Here is a 14,561-nt window from a genome sequence, read left to right on the forward strand (position 1 = left end):
GTGTATATAATCTACAATATGTCATCCGTAAATATATTAGATGCATTAAAAATATCAACATTATAGATGCATAAAATATGTACCCAGTAGCATGATCATTCTTTGTTTTTTGCTCCTCAACTCCAAATAGATCCTGTCTTTGCTGTCCTTTCAACTTTACAATGTCTTCCCATATAAGTATTATGATCCCACCCCTCTTTTTTCCATTCCCTATCTTTTCAAAATACTTTGTGTCCTTGAATATCTTGCACCAAGTCCTTACCATTTTTGCTTTTGCCACTTTCCCATTATTGTCATGACATTTTTTTCCCACACGGCTATTTATGCTTGTAGCTCAGAACTCTTATGCAAACGCACAAGGCATGGTGAATATGTGCATTTGAAACTGATCTTTCTATTCCTGACAATGCCATCTAATATGTTACTACTTGCTTCTCTACTACCATCCAACATCTCATTCCTTTATGCATTTTTATTACTCTTTTCTACTTCTATATGCTGATGATATTGGTGCCTATCTCTCGTGATAGTTCATTTGAAATACTCCCCAACCACACGAGTGAACCTTCCCTTGAGGACACTGGTCCCTTTCTGTTCTGGTGTAATCCATCCCTGGGGCTCCTGCTGCAGCACTGGTCCCAATGTGACAAGAATCTGAATCCCTCCCTCCTCCGCAATCATGAGTGGCTTCCTGACATGAGCATAAAAATGTATGATTATCCTGCATTTTTTATAAATTTTACAAAAAGCTAAATAAAGATTCAGACATATACATTGGAAGCTGAAAATATCATAAATGTAAAAAGTATTAAATTAAACAATGGCATCTTTAATATAATGGGTAATTTGATATTACGCAAAAATAAAATTACCTTTCTGGGGACCAAGAGATTGTTAAGTAGTTCTTAAGACTTGGTATGCTATTTAAAAATATATCCCAGTTGCACCTCAAAGTGTTAATTTTTTTTGCAATATTACACCATAAAAAGGTAAGTTCTCGTGGTTCAGTCATTTCTAAAGATTGTCATCTGCCGAACCTTTAACAGGTTTTATGCGGGGAAGCAGTAAATCACTAACAATGCCTTCGAGTTCTCTGCTTTTAACTCTGCAAGTGTAACATCAAAGGTGGCAGCAAATGCTGACAGCTTTGGGACTCTTACAGCTGCAAAATATGAGTCCATTAACATGAGCCCATACACTGAATGCATGATGTGCAAATGTATCAATCAAGCACCAGGACTGCAAACATCCTTTTCTTGTCCAATGTTTATTTTTTATTCAGTGACATCCCATAATGTTCATATTTATATAGTTTAAATATATTGTAAGGCAATTTAAGGTAAGAAACATGAAGTATTTGGCATGTAATGTAAGATATGTTTTCTTGTTACTACTTGCGTATCGCTGTTGCTGTTGGTTTGATTTCACAAGGGGAAAGGAGAAAGTATCTTTGAAATTATATACCCTTCCTGCTAAAATGAGCTTTCACGTGGTAAATGATATAGCAAAAACACAAAGTTTAAAAGCGTAATTTATACAGGGAGAAACAAGGGTGTGTGTGTGTGAGAGAGAGATTAAGGAGAGTAGCATATTTTTAATGATTATTTCTTTCTCGCCATTTGAAAGTATTTGAAGGCCCTTTAAATGCCAAGGTGCATATATTCTGCACAAAATAACTGCACCAGTCATTGGGAAAATAAGTATTAATTTTATTCTTGTATTTATATGTTTTTTTCTTTAAAGTCTTTTCTCACTGGAATGGAATTGCATTGTTTTTCGTTCCTTGTATTTCTGGTCTCTTTCAAACTGAATATGTCAATTACAGGAGTATAGAATATAATCTTTCAAAAATATTGATAAGACTTCACATTAGCATCTCTCTTGAATGGTTACTGTAATTGAATTTTAAAAAACTGGCTTAAACAAATGAATATATAATAGTGTTGTGTTTGTTTTCAATAAAGTAAATATGACTCTATGACTTTCAAAAATATTGAAAAAACTTCACGTTAGTGTTGTTCTTGAATGGTTACTGTATCAAAAGGCCTGTAAATGTTTACTTTATTGAAAACAAATACAATACTATTATATATTCAAGCCAGTTTTTTATTCATCTGTTATAATTCTGTGCTTTTGCATTGATGTGTTCTAGTAGGATTATAAACTATATTAATGTTGTATTGAAGTAAAAACATTGCTCTGATAACAGTAACTATTGTTAAAAATCTGCATGTCACTCTGTTAATCCCTTAAGCCGCCGACTGAAAGAAAAGGTCCTTTATCTGAAGCATCTAATTATTGTTTAAAGAATATTGAAAGTGAAATGTGCATCTGAAAACGTCTCTGTGCAATTTGGTGACTAACCTCAAAACCGAATTACAGCGTGCATTTCATACCTAAAGCAAAAAAAAATTCTTGCATGTGAAAGATTAACCACTTGTGACAAAATAAAATGTGATTATAAAAATATAAATTTATATCATAGTGCTTTGGAAAACTATATCATGTAGGAATGTACATTTGTTGGTGTTGAAGGAAGTAGCAAGATTGATAAATTGTTTCCAGCTAGATGCCTGGATATTGGATTTTAAAGGTACTGGTTCCTTTTTGAACCAGTTCTTCATGCATCAAAAGTGAAACACTTAGCTGGAGGTAAAACCTGCACAATAATGAGGCGGATTAATACATTACTCTTATTGATCTACCTCTCTGTCTGCAATACGGAATGTTGTTCTCTTTCTGTCGCCAGTCGGTGAGTAGCTACAATTCAGTAGCTGGGGTCGATGGTGTCCCGCAGGCTTGATGTCAGCACTGGGGGCCTGGACATCTATCTGTCAATTTGCTATATCTGAATCTCTGCTACTCTACTATTCTGAAACCAATAAACTAGGCTTGTACTCGTTAGAGTTTAGAAGAATGAGGGGAGATCTCATTGAGACGTATAAGACGATGAATGGGATGGATAGGATAGAGGTGGAGAGACTCTTCCCGCTCAAAAAAGACAGTAGGACTAGCGGGCACAGCCTCAAGATAAAGGGGAGGCGGTTTAGAACGGAGTTGAGGAGGAACTTCTTCACTCAAAGGGTGGTGAATCTCTGGAATTCTCTGCCCGTTGAAGTGGTGGAGGCTGCCTCGCTAAATATTTTTAAGAAGCGGGTTGATGGGTTCTTGATAAGAGAGGGGATTAAGGGTTATGGGGAGAGGGCGGGAAAGTGGAACTGAGCCACAACAGATCAGCCATGATCTTATTGAATGGCGGGGCAGGCTCGAAGGGCTAGATGGCCTACTCCTGCTCCTATTTCTTATGTTCTTATATTTTAAACCTGATGTGTGTATGAGACACGATTAATTCATGATTTAATTAATTAATAAATAAAGGATCCTCTAGACAAGAGTGATCATAATATGCTAGTTTTGCATTTCGTTTCAGGGTGAGAAACTTGGATCATTCATAATTATAAATAGGAGCAGAAGTAGACCGTTCCATCCATCCAGCTTACTGTGCCATTTAATAAGATCATGATTGTTACAAACCTAAGGGTAATTATAAAGTGTTATGATCCCAGTTGATAGTATAGGACAAGTCAGATTCCACAATAAAACCTGGCTTGATAGACCTTAACTGGTTTTTAGAAACCGCAGAGGGAAGTTACTGAACAAGCTCACAGCAGTCTGCTGGTGAACTTTTACCACAAAGAACAAAATACTTATTAAAATAGGAAAAATGAACTGTATTACACCAGACAAAATGTTTGGAAAGATCTCAGTGCAAACACAAGACAGTTCAAATTCTCATCATTTCTTTACCCCAGCAATATATTTACAGACACACAAACCAATGAAGAATTCTCACTAGATTGACATAAAGGCATCTCACTTGGGAACATCATAGTTGCAAATCTTTTTCTTTCTGTGAATTCCTGAACTTTCAACGCTTTTTACCTAACTTGCATCTCTCCCCAGACACCCAAACCGCACTTCAAGCTCACTGTTTTTTCAACTACAGAGCAAATGAATGAGTTCTCTAAATTCCGTCTTCCAATAGCACTTTTGTTAAACTGATCAGTTCACTGAGATTTGTAATTGACCATTCCATCAATTACCGTCCCCAAAAACTTTGTAGTCTTATCAGAGAGCTTAAAATTCCTGTCCCCTCTTTCTGACGCATGCTGAACTCCTCTGCCTTTTCTGTGCTTGTGTACTTACAGTAAAAAGTCTGACAACACCAGGTTTTAGTCCAACCGATTTATTTGATAATAGACTCACAAGCTTGCGAGGTTTCCCTCTTCGTCAGGTGAATGGAGAGTTCTGGCCTCAGACAGAGCATATAAAGCACAGACAGTTTAGAGATTGTGTACTTAACCACTGTCATTAGGCAATGGTATTTTTTTCTCTACTTGGTGTTTTTCTCCCTGCAAGCATTAAACTTCTAAACTGTTTAACCCTCCCTTTAGCTTCAGGCATTGTAAAACCTCAATAACAATGTATTTTACATTAACAAACCCCAAAGACCTGCCCTTTTACTCGAGTCTATCCAGACGCCCAGGCACCATGACTCACAAACAACCTAAATGAAACTGAAACCATTTTACCTGTCTTAATATACAAAGGGCGGCACGGTAGCACAGTGGTTAGCACTGCTGCTTCACAGCTCCAGGGTCCTGGGTCCGATTCCCAGCTCAGGTCACTGTCTGTGTGGAGTTTGCACATGCTCCTTGTGTCTGCATGGGTTTCCTCTGGGTGCTCCGGGTCCTCCCACAATCCAAAGATGTGTGGGTTAGGCTGATTGGCCATGCTAAGAAATTGCCCATTAGTATCCAAGGATGCGTAGGTTAGAGGGATTAGTGGGTATAATATGTAGGGATATGGGGGTAGGGCCTGTGTAGGATTGTGTTTGGTGCAGACCCGAAGGGCCTCTTTCTGCACTGTAGAGTTCTATGATTCTATGAATATTCAACTTAAAAATATATGCTGTTTATAACAAAAGACATATAGACAGACTAGGGTTATAGAAGACAGGGAATATCAATTAAAAGATAAGATAGTAAATAAACAGTTGCAGATATTTAAGAAGGTATTTCATAGTTCCAAACAAAGATATATTCCATTGAAAAAGAAAGACTCAACAAGAGGGATGCTGAATTTGTGGCTAAGTAATGAAGTTAAGGAAAAAAAATGTGCAATGCTGCAAAAATTATTCAGAGATGGGCACAATTTTAGAAACTAGCAAAAGGTGATGCAAAATAAAACTGGGGAAAAATTAGAGTACAGAAGTAACTAGCAAAACTTCTACAAAGTGCATAAAAAGGGTGAGAATGGCTAAAGAAAACATTGGTTCCTTGGAGGATGGGACTGGTGAATTAATAATGGGAAACAAGGGAATGGTAAAGATTTTGAATATGTATTTTGTATCTGTCTTCAGGCAAATAAACATAAAAAGCCTCCCAAAAATAGTAGAAAATCGAGGGGCAAAAGGGAGGGAAGAGCTAGAAGCAATCAAGAGAAAGTCCGTCGAAAACTAAACGGACTAAGAGCTGACAAGTCCCCTGGAACTGATATCCTGTGTTCTAGGTGCCTTATAAGAGGTGGGTCCATAGATAATGGATGTATTGCTTGTAATCTTCCACCATTCCTTAGATTCTGAAAAGGTCCTAATAAATTGAAAAGTTGCAAATATAACACAACTGCTTAAGAAAAAAAGAAGAATCTGTAGACTGGTTAGCCCAACGTCCATTATTGGGAAAATGCTGGAATCCATATTAAGAAAATAGTAGAAGTACAATTAGTAAATCATAATACAATCAGGTACAGTCAACATGGTATTATGAAAGAAAATTCATGTTTGACAAGTATATTTGTGTTCTTTGAGGATATAGCTTGTAGGGTGGATAAAGAGGAACCAGAGATGGTGGCATGGTAGTATTGTCACTGGGCTAGTAATCTAGAGACCCAAGTTAATGCTCTGGGGATATGGATTCAAATCCCACTATGGCAGCTGGCGGAGTTTGGATTCAATTTATACAGCTGGAACTGAAAGCTAGTCTTTGTAATGGTGATCATGAAACTATCATTGACCATCATATAAAATCCATCTGGTTTGCTAATGTGTGTTAGGAAAATAAATTTGCCATCCTCACCTGGTCTGACCTACAGACGCACAGGAATGTGGTTGACTCTTGCCCTCTGTAATGGCATATCAAGGCATTCAGTTCAAGGGCAATTAAGGATGGACAACAAATGCTGGCCTGCCAGCGACCTTCACATCTCATGAAAGAATTAAAGGAAAGAATGTAATATATTTGGATTTGATAGGCTGCCATGTTAAAGGCACCACACAAAATAAGAGCGTTGGGGTGAGGTGATATAAGTGATTGGCTAACAAACAGGAAACAGAGTTGGGTAAATAAGTCATTTTCAGATGGCACACTAACTAGTGGAGTGCCACAGGAATGAGTGCTTGGGTTTCAACTATATAATTAATTTGACTTGGATGAAGTAACCACCTGTATTTACAGCCAGATTTACTGATAAGTAATGAAGCAAGTTGTGATGAAGACTTGACAAAAGTATACAGAGTGCTTGAGTGAGTGGGCAAAAAATTGGCAGATGGAGCATAATGTATGGAAGTGTAGGGTTGCCAAATTTAGTGGAAAGAATAAAAAAAATTTAAATGGACTGCAGAATGCTGTGATACCGAGGGATCTGTGTGCCCTCGAAAATGAATCTCAAAATGTTGGCATGCAGGTACAGCAAGTGATTAGGAAGGCAAATTGGTCTTTATTGCAAGGGGGTGGAATATAAAAGTAGGGAAGTCTAGCCATTCTAGTACAGACCATTCTTGAGACCACATCTTGTGTACAGCACTCAGTTTTGGTCTCATTATTTAAGGAGGGATATACTGGGGAGCAGTTCAGAGAACTAGGTTGGTTTCTGGGATGAAGGGGCCCAAAATTTTGACCTTTGGGAAAAGTTTGAGTGGGTTGGGCCTATGTTCACTGGAGTTTAGAAGAATGAGAGCTGATCTCATGAAAAATATTAGATTATGAGGTGGTTTGACAGGGTTAATGCTGAGGTGTTTTCCCTCCATGGGGAATCTAGAAATAAAGAGTGCAGCTTCAAAATAAGGGTTTCCTTTTTAAGATGCAGAGAAATTGTTTCTCTGAGGCTTGTTTAGAATTCTGGAAGTAGTGAAGGCTGGGTCATTGAATATATTCAAACATTATTGGACAGACTTTAGATCTACAGCAAACTCCATTGCTTTTATGGGTGAAGGCATAAAGTGGAGTTAAGTCTACCATCAGACTTCAAACCGATCTAGCAATTCAAGACTGAGCATCCATGAGATGCTGTGGGCCATCAACAGCAGTGAAATTGTAGTCCAGCACAATCTGCAACCTCATGGTCCAGCATATCCCCCACTCAACCAATACCATGAAGCCAGGGGATCAATCCTGTTTCAATGGAGAGTGCAGGAGGGCATGCCAGGAGCAGCACCAGGCATACCTAAAAATGAGGTGTCAACTTGGTGAAGCTGCCAAATGGGACTAATTGCATGCCAAATAGCAAAAACAGCAAGTGATAGACAGAGCTAAGCGATCCCACAACCAACGGATCAGATCTAAGCTCTGCAGCCTACTCGCATCCAATCAAGAGTGGTGGTGGACAATTGAACAACTCACTGGAGGAAGAGGCTCCACAAATATCCCCATCCTCAATGATGGAGGAGCCCAGCACATCAGTGCAAAAGATAAGGCTGAAGTACTCGCAGCAATCTTCAGGCAGAAGTGCCGAGTGGATTATCCATCTCTGCATCCTCCAGTGGTCCGCAGCATCTCATATGCCAGTCTCCGACCAATTCGATTCACTCCACGTGATACCAAGAAACGGTTGGAGGCACTGGATACTGCAAAGGCAATGGGCCCTAATAACGTTCTGGCAATAGTACTGAAGATTTGTGCTCTAGAACTTGATGCTCTTCTAGCCAAGCTCTTCCAGTACAGTGACAAAACTGGCATCTATCCAACTACGTGGAAAATTGCCCAGGTATGTCCTGTACACAAAGAGCAAGACAAATCCAACCCGGCCAATTATCACCCAATCAGTCTACTCTCGATCATCAGTAAAGTGATGGAAGAGGTCACCAATAGTGCTATGAAGCAGCACCTGCTCAGCAATAACCTGCTCAGTGACGCCCAATTTGGGTTTTGCCAGGGTCACTCAGCTCTTGACCTCATTAAAGCCTTGGTTCAAACACGGACAAAAGAGCTGAATTCCAGAGGTGAGGTGAGAGTGACAGCCCTTGACATCAAGGCCGTATTTGACTGAGTGTGGTATCAAGGAGCCCTAGCAAAACTAGAATCAATGGGTATCAGGGGGCAAACTCTCCGCTAATTGGAGTCATACGTGGCACATAGGAAGACGGTTGTAGTTGTGGAGGGTCAGTCATCTCAGTTGCAGGAGTCCCTCAGGGTAAGTGTCCTAGGCCCAACAGCTGCTTCAGCAATGACTTTCCCTCCATCATAAGGTCAGAAGTGGGTATGTTCGCCGACGATTGCACAATGTTCAGTACCATTCACGACTCCTCAGATACAGAAACAGTCCATGCTCAGATGCAACAAAATCTGGACAATATCCAGTCTTGGGCTGACAGGTGGTAACTTGTGCCACACAAATGTCAGGCGATGACCGTCACCAATAAGAGACACTCTAACCTCAATGGTGTAACCATCACTGAATCCCCCGCTGTCAACATCCTTGGGGTTACTATTGACCAGATACTCAACTGGACTCACCACATAAACACAATGGGCTACAAGAGCAGGTCAGAGGCTAAGAATATTGCGGCAAGTAACTCACCTCCTGATTCCTTAAAGCCAGTCCACCATCTATAAGGCACAAGTCAGGACTGTGATGGAATACTTCCCACTTGTCTGGATGGGTGTAGCTCCAACAACACTCAAGAAGCTTGACACCATCCAGGACAAAGCAGCTCGCTTGATTGTTACCACATCTACAAGCACTCAATCCCTTCACCACCGACGCTCAGTAGCAGCAGTGTGTACTATCTACAAAATGCACTGCAACAATTCACCAAAGGTCCTTAGACAGCACCTTCCAAACCCACGACTACTTCCATCTAGAAGAACAAGAGCAGCAGATAAATGGGAAGACTACCACCTGCAAGTTCCCCTCCAAGCCACTCACCATCCTGATTTGGAAATATATCGCCATTCCTTCACACTCACTGGGTCAAAATCCTGGAATTCTCTCCTAAACAGCATTTGGGTCAACCCACAGAACGTGAGCTGCAGCGATTCAAGAAGGCAGCTCACCACCAACTTCTCAAGGGCAACTAGGGATGGGCAATCAATGCAGGCCAACCAGTGACACCCATGTCCCACGAATGAATAAAAAAAAAGATCAGCCATGATCTTACTGAATGGCAGATTTTCATGAGGTCAAATGGTCTATCCCGTCTCCTATTTCTTATGTTCTTACACATGTCTTAAGTAGATTAATGCTGTGTGGCATGGTGGCACTGTTAACAATTGACCATACGCCAACTAATACCGGCGAAGAATGCTGTTTTATGTGTTGGAAAGCCTACGTATTAAAAGAACATCACCCTTCCCACATCAGCAATGAAAGGCTGCATTGCAGCCATTTTCAGTTCTTTATTTACTGCCATTGAAACCAGCTAGCAAGCTTGCAGAATGGATCAGTATTTTTAAATTTGTGGAATTTAACAACTAAATCTCAATTTTTTTTTGCCACTTTGAAAATAGTTTTTGTGTTTGTAGGTAGTCTTTTTTTTTGAAGCTGTGCATGCTGAAACCATCGAGATCAGCAAACTTCAGGTATGCTTCAAAGAAACGTCCTCAACTGAGGCATCTTCAGCTGCCACCAATAATATTCCTTCTATCATAAGATTTGTAGTCGGGCCAATGATTCCAGTATTCTGTTGATTCGCATTTCTTCCTATTATAGGACCTGGACAACAGTCAAAGCTAGACTGGCAAAGGGCAGTTAATATTTGCACCATAAGTGCCAGGTAGTGACTTGACAGCAAGAGAAATCTCAGCCGTCTTTCTTTTGACCTTTAAAGGAATGGCTATTGCTGGACCCCGCATCTCTGTCAACATCAGAGGTGTTGCCATTAACCAAAACCTGAATACAGCACAGCAGTGCTCCCCAGATTACTGCTACTTCTGCCACCATCACCTCCAACTAGCTTAACATCATTGCGAGAGCACAATCACGATAAGAAGGAGTACAGCAGTACAAAACGAAGGAAGAAGGTTCGCCATATCAGGACAATTGGACAGGGACAACTGAATGTGGTCTTGCCAAAATTGATATGTCCTGAGAATAAATGAAACAAATATATTGTCGAGATAAAGCTAAATGCAAAATCTATCCACAAAAATGAAGTGTTAGTAATACAAAGGACACACAAGTTTCACATCCTGATGTACCGTTGATTCTTTCAGAGTAAAACTTTTGCCCGGATTTTCACTCCCAAGGCAGACTGTTTAAAAGGCCAGCCTCAGTGCTCTGGGGCTTTGTCCCAGTTGTTTTGTTAAATATTAAGACTTTCAGCCCTCACTCTCTCTTGCCAACCCCCTATGGTCCTATATAGCCCATGTGCCAACTCTAGTATCTACTATGTCTCAACCCTCCCCCCCAAGAGTATTCTTTGCCTTCGCACCTTCTATGCATGCTTACCCAATATCCACCAAAGTCAGGCCTCAGCAGCTATGCAGAGATGAAATGAAGTTCTAACTGTCTTTTATAGACCTCCCTCAGGAATGACAGCATAAAGCCCACCCCCCAGCTTTTCTTTGACAAAATGTCAGAAGATCTGGAGAAAAAGCCCCTCAGTTTCCCTGGCGAGAAACACGCAAGTTCTCAGTCAGAACCTGACACTGCCGTTTTCTTTTTGGAAAATTCCACCCATTGCATTATTGTGATGCCTGCAAGTGAGCCACCATTTTATTCTTGATACCACTCAGGGATAGATACTGAGGGAGAATTTGTTGTGCTGCCAGAGGTGGCGTTTTGCAAACATGTTCCGCCCGCACTAGATTTTAACTGAAAAGTAGTAACATTCAGCATTGAAACTGCCTGCAGAGCACCACTTAAAATGTAATTAGTAACTCTTGTTAAATGTTGATGCCATAAGTGGAAGCTGGGATGGGAGTTCTTACTGCATTTCAGAATAGAATGTTGTGACTTATGCGACATTTCTATGATATAGTATACAGTTTTATTTGGATTAAACATCAGAAAAAAATGACGAAGCTGAAGTTTGCAAAGCTGCAGTCATTTTCCCTGTCAAACGTATGGGATATCGGTATAAATGAACATTACTTACTGCCGTTATGAAAATAACTGGCATGTGTGTAAAAGACGTATACTAATTAGACTGTGTGTCATCTGATGCTCACTTCTCCACTGCCTGACCCTGTAGGAGTAGCGAAGTTGGTGTGAGTTCCCCCTCCCATCCACCTTTTAGTCTTTGACTCCATCTGCGTTTCGGCCCACTGTCTCACACCTACCCAAGATACTGTCTTCTCTCCTCTCACTTTCCATGTTCAATGCCCAGTCATCTGTTCTCAACCTTAGCTCTATCTAATGATTCAACTTCTTGAATGAAATCTGAGCATTACCGCACTCTAGAGTAGGATTGCCAACCCTCGAGGACTGGCCTGGAGATGCCACCAAATGAAGATCAATCTCCAGGACAATGCTGCATGAAATCCTGGGAAAAACGCATTCGAACATTAAAATTTTTTTTTGTAATTTTCATTGATTATGTCGCTTTGCTAGATATGAAAATATTGAAAATGAGGGAAAAAGAGCTATTTGGCTGAAAGTCAAGCATCATCCAATTGGATAATAAGTGTTTTTGCTTACCACCTGGTGTAGGAAGATAGTATGTCACAAAGCAAATGTATGTGTTGTCTGACCAGTGGCCGGAAGGGAAGGGAAAATTGAAAGCTCCAGGAATGTATTTAATCATAGTTGGCAATTCTACTCTCAGGCAATGCCACATCTCAGCCTGAAGCCCATCCTCTGCTTCAACTGGCTTAACCTGTCATCCCACATAAAAGGCTGAAGAATTCATTATATTTTTAATACCATGGGATAAAACTATATTTAGCTGCATATATTTATAACTTCATGTGCATTGTGACATCCTATTTGATGTTTTCTGTGCTCGGCTATTTTTAATTTTTGTGTCAGAAGCAGACAAATAAATTTGTGCAATTTGTATAACTGCAGAGCGTTACATAACAGCTACAGAAGGAGCTCACTTTATGTGACAAACTCATTGGCTAGTTTACCTGCTTTGTATGAGAAACACAGCTCCGGTTCAGAGAAATCAACGCCAGGACCAGAGTGCTTTACATGTGAAGTGCTGCTCTTGTCACTGTTTGCCTAAATGCTATTCTGCCTTTTCCATTTGAGGCAGCATTCTTTTTTTCAGACTTTTTCTTTCAAAGTTGTCACCGCACCAATCCTGAGTAGACAGCTTGTGTCAGAGTCTTTCACTAGATGCTAGTGCGTAATAACAAGTACCCTAAAGGTTTGTGTCTCCCTGTTCTCACCCGATATACACATTTCATTAGACATTATTACATTGAGGCATATTATAGCACTGCTATCACTACCCCATCCAAGATGGAACCCTTCCAACTCATCATGGTGATCAAATTTGGGACTTCTCTAGATTATATAATTCATTTAAATAAATTTGTTGATCTACTTGTGGTTGGGGGTGAGACTAGGGAAGAGTTTGTTGGAGTAGATCTAAGGGAAACACTCTGATGATGTAACTCTCACTAACTCACACCAACAATAAAAAGAACTACACACATTTCACACGCCTCACTGACTAATGAAGTTGTAGAGTGCCTATTTGGAGACCATTTAGCTGTCACAGTATTTGTAAAATTACATGACACATTGAGAAGTCTCGTAATACGCATTGTAGGTGACCAGAAATAGTTGAGATTTACTGGTGTATTTTGGTTTTGCCGGCTTGGATGCATGTGTTTTTATATTATGTTGGTGTAATGTCAACAAATAAATAATCACGTACGGCTGTTTCATGCTGTTGGTGTTGATAACTATTAATTTCATCCAAAATATCCATAAGTCTTTTAGTGGTAAAATAGGCTACTATTTTGAACTGTTGATTCTAGGTGTAGTTAACAAAATAAGCTTCACTTTGTTCTGTAATCTGCAACACTTGAAAACACATCTTGAGAGTCCAGCAGATGTCTGAATTTAAAGTGATTAAACTGCAGGAATCAGAACTAGAATATTGTAAGTTTTACTTTCCTCCACATCCATCTTTCTTCCCAGTGAGGATCAGTTATCACCCTGCTCCAGTCTTTAACCAGTTCTGTCTTCTAATCACCATCAGAGGGTGAACATGAGATGTCCAGTGTGGACTGGCCATTGCCATGCAGAACACACTAGCCCAGATGTTGCACACAGCACCGAAGTGATGGTTCTCGCTGCTGATTTTGAAGAAAGGTGCCTACAAAGATTTAGCAATCTCTCTGGTGTGCATTAACTTTTCCCAATGTTAATTTCATTCTGTTCTGGATCTCGTGATGGTGATGTTAGCAAGCTAAGCAGCCAGTCACACTGAAATATTTTCATAGACAGCAATCTAAGAAGGAGCTAGAAAGTTTTAACATTCACTGGTTCTTAAGTGGCAGGAAGTAAAGAGCAGAATTTCATGGTCCTGCCTGCCGACAGATTTTACAGTCCCACCAAAGTCAATGGACTTTTGAACAGCTCATTGCATTTTCCAGCTCTGTCCCTGCCACAGCAGGGCTGTAAAATTCTGCCTAAAATAAAGATTAAAAACTGCACATAAGGATATTGGCTGATGTACCCAAAAGAAACATATCTTTTAAAAACATTTAAAGTCAATGGAATTTGTGTGTCATGGAATAGAAAAAAATTAATATTCCATAAGTATAATTTTAGTTATTCAGGGTCACAGAGTTTGTTCAACAGTAATTATAACCTGGTGTGGCATGCAAAAAGTTTTGCACCTTGTTTAACAGCACAAAATGTTCTAAGAAGGTTTTTACAGCAAGACTAATGTTGTAAAACATGGATGTTCACACAATATCAGTGATTCCAAATTGGTTTCCATCTGCCAGGCCTTCAGCACTGAACCATGCAGAAAAGCACCAACAGCAACATCCAGATCCCTGTATTCAACTGCACCCAGGAGATCCTGTCAATTTCACAGGGTAATGATAATGAATATTGATAATTTGATTGTTACAACAGCAAAATCTGGGCCATTATTTTCTGACACTTGGGATTAGGGTATTTGGGAAAAGTGAAACCATGTCTCCAGGAAGCTATGCCTCTAGAATATGCTACCTTAAAAAAGTTTATTGTGCAGAGATTCATTGTCTATTCTGTTTTAGTTTTAAGCCTAAATTAGTGACATTGGGTCCCATTAATTACAGTTTACATCAAACATCACCCAAGTACCAGATGGGCATTGACTTCCCCCTCCCAAGTAC

The 14,561-nt window shown here is 39.9% G+C and overlaps 1 protein-coding gene across 5 annotated transcripts in view; it reads left to right on the top strand.

The window, feature by feature from the left end:
- The window catches only part of LOC145354872 (thyroid hormone receptor beta), a 194,740-nt gene that overhangs the window by 96,936 nt on the left and 83,243 nt on the right, over positions 1 to 14,561 (top strand). The window contains exon 1 of one of the 5 annotated variants that reach the window (XM_080206463.1): positions 5,435 to 5,585. The exons of the other annotated variants lie outside the window; for them this stretch is intronic. The gene's annotated coding sequence lies outside the window, so the exon portion shown is untranslated. Of the gene's footprint in view, positions 1 to 5,434; positions 5,586 to 14,561 lie in introns of those variants that run through there. 5 annotated transcript variants of the gene reach the window in all.

Source organism: Carcharhinus amblyrhynchos, chromosome 2 (assembly GCF_965287045.1).
Source record: "Carcharhinus amblyrhynchos chromosome 2, sCarAmb.v2.hapA, whole genome shotgun sequence".
NCBI classification, from domain to species: domain Eukaryota; kingdom Metazoa; phylum Chordata; class Chondrichthyes; order Carcharhiniformes; family Carcharhinidae; genus Carcharhinus; species Carcharhinus amblyrhynchos.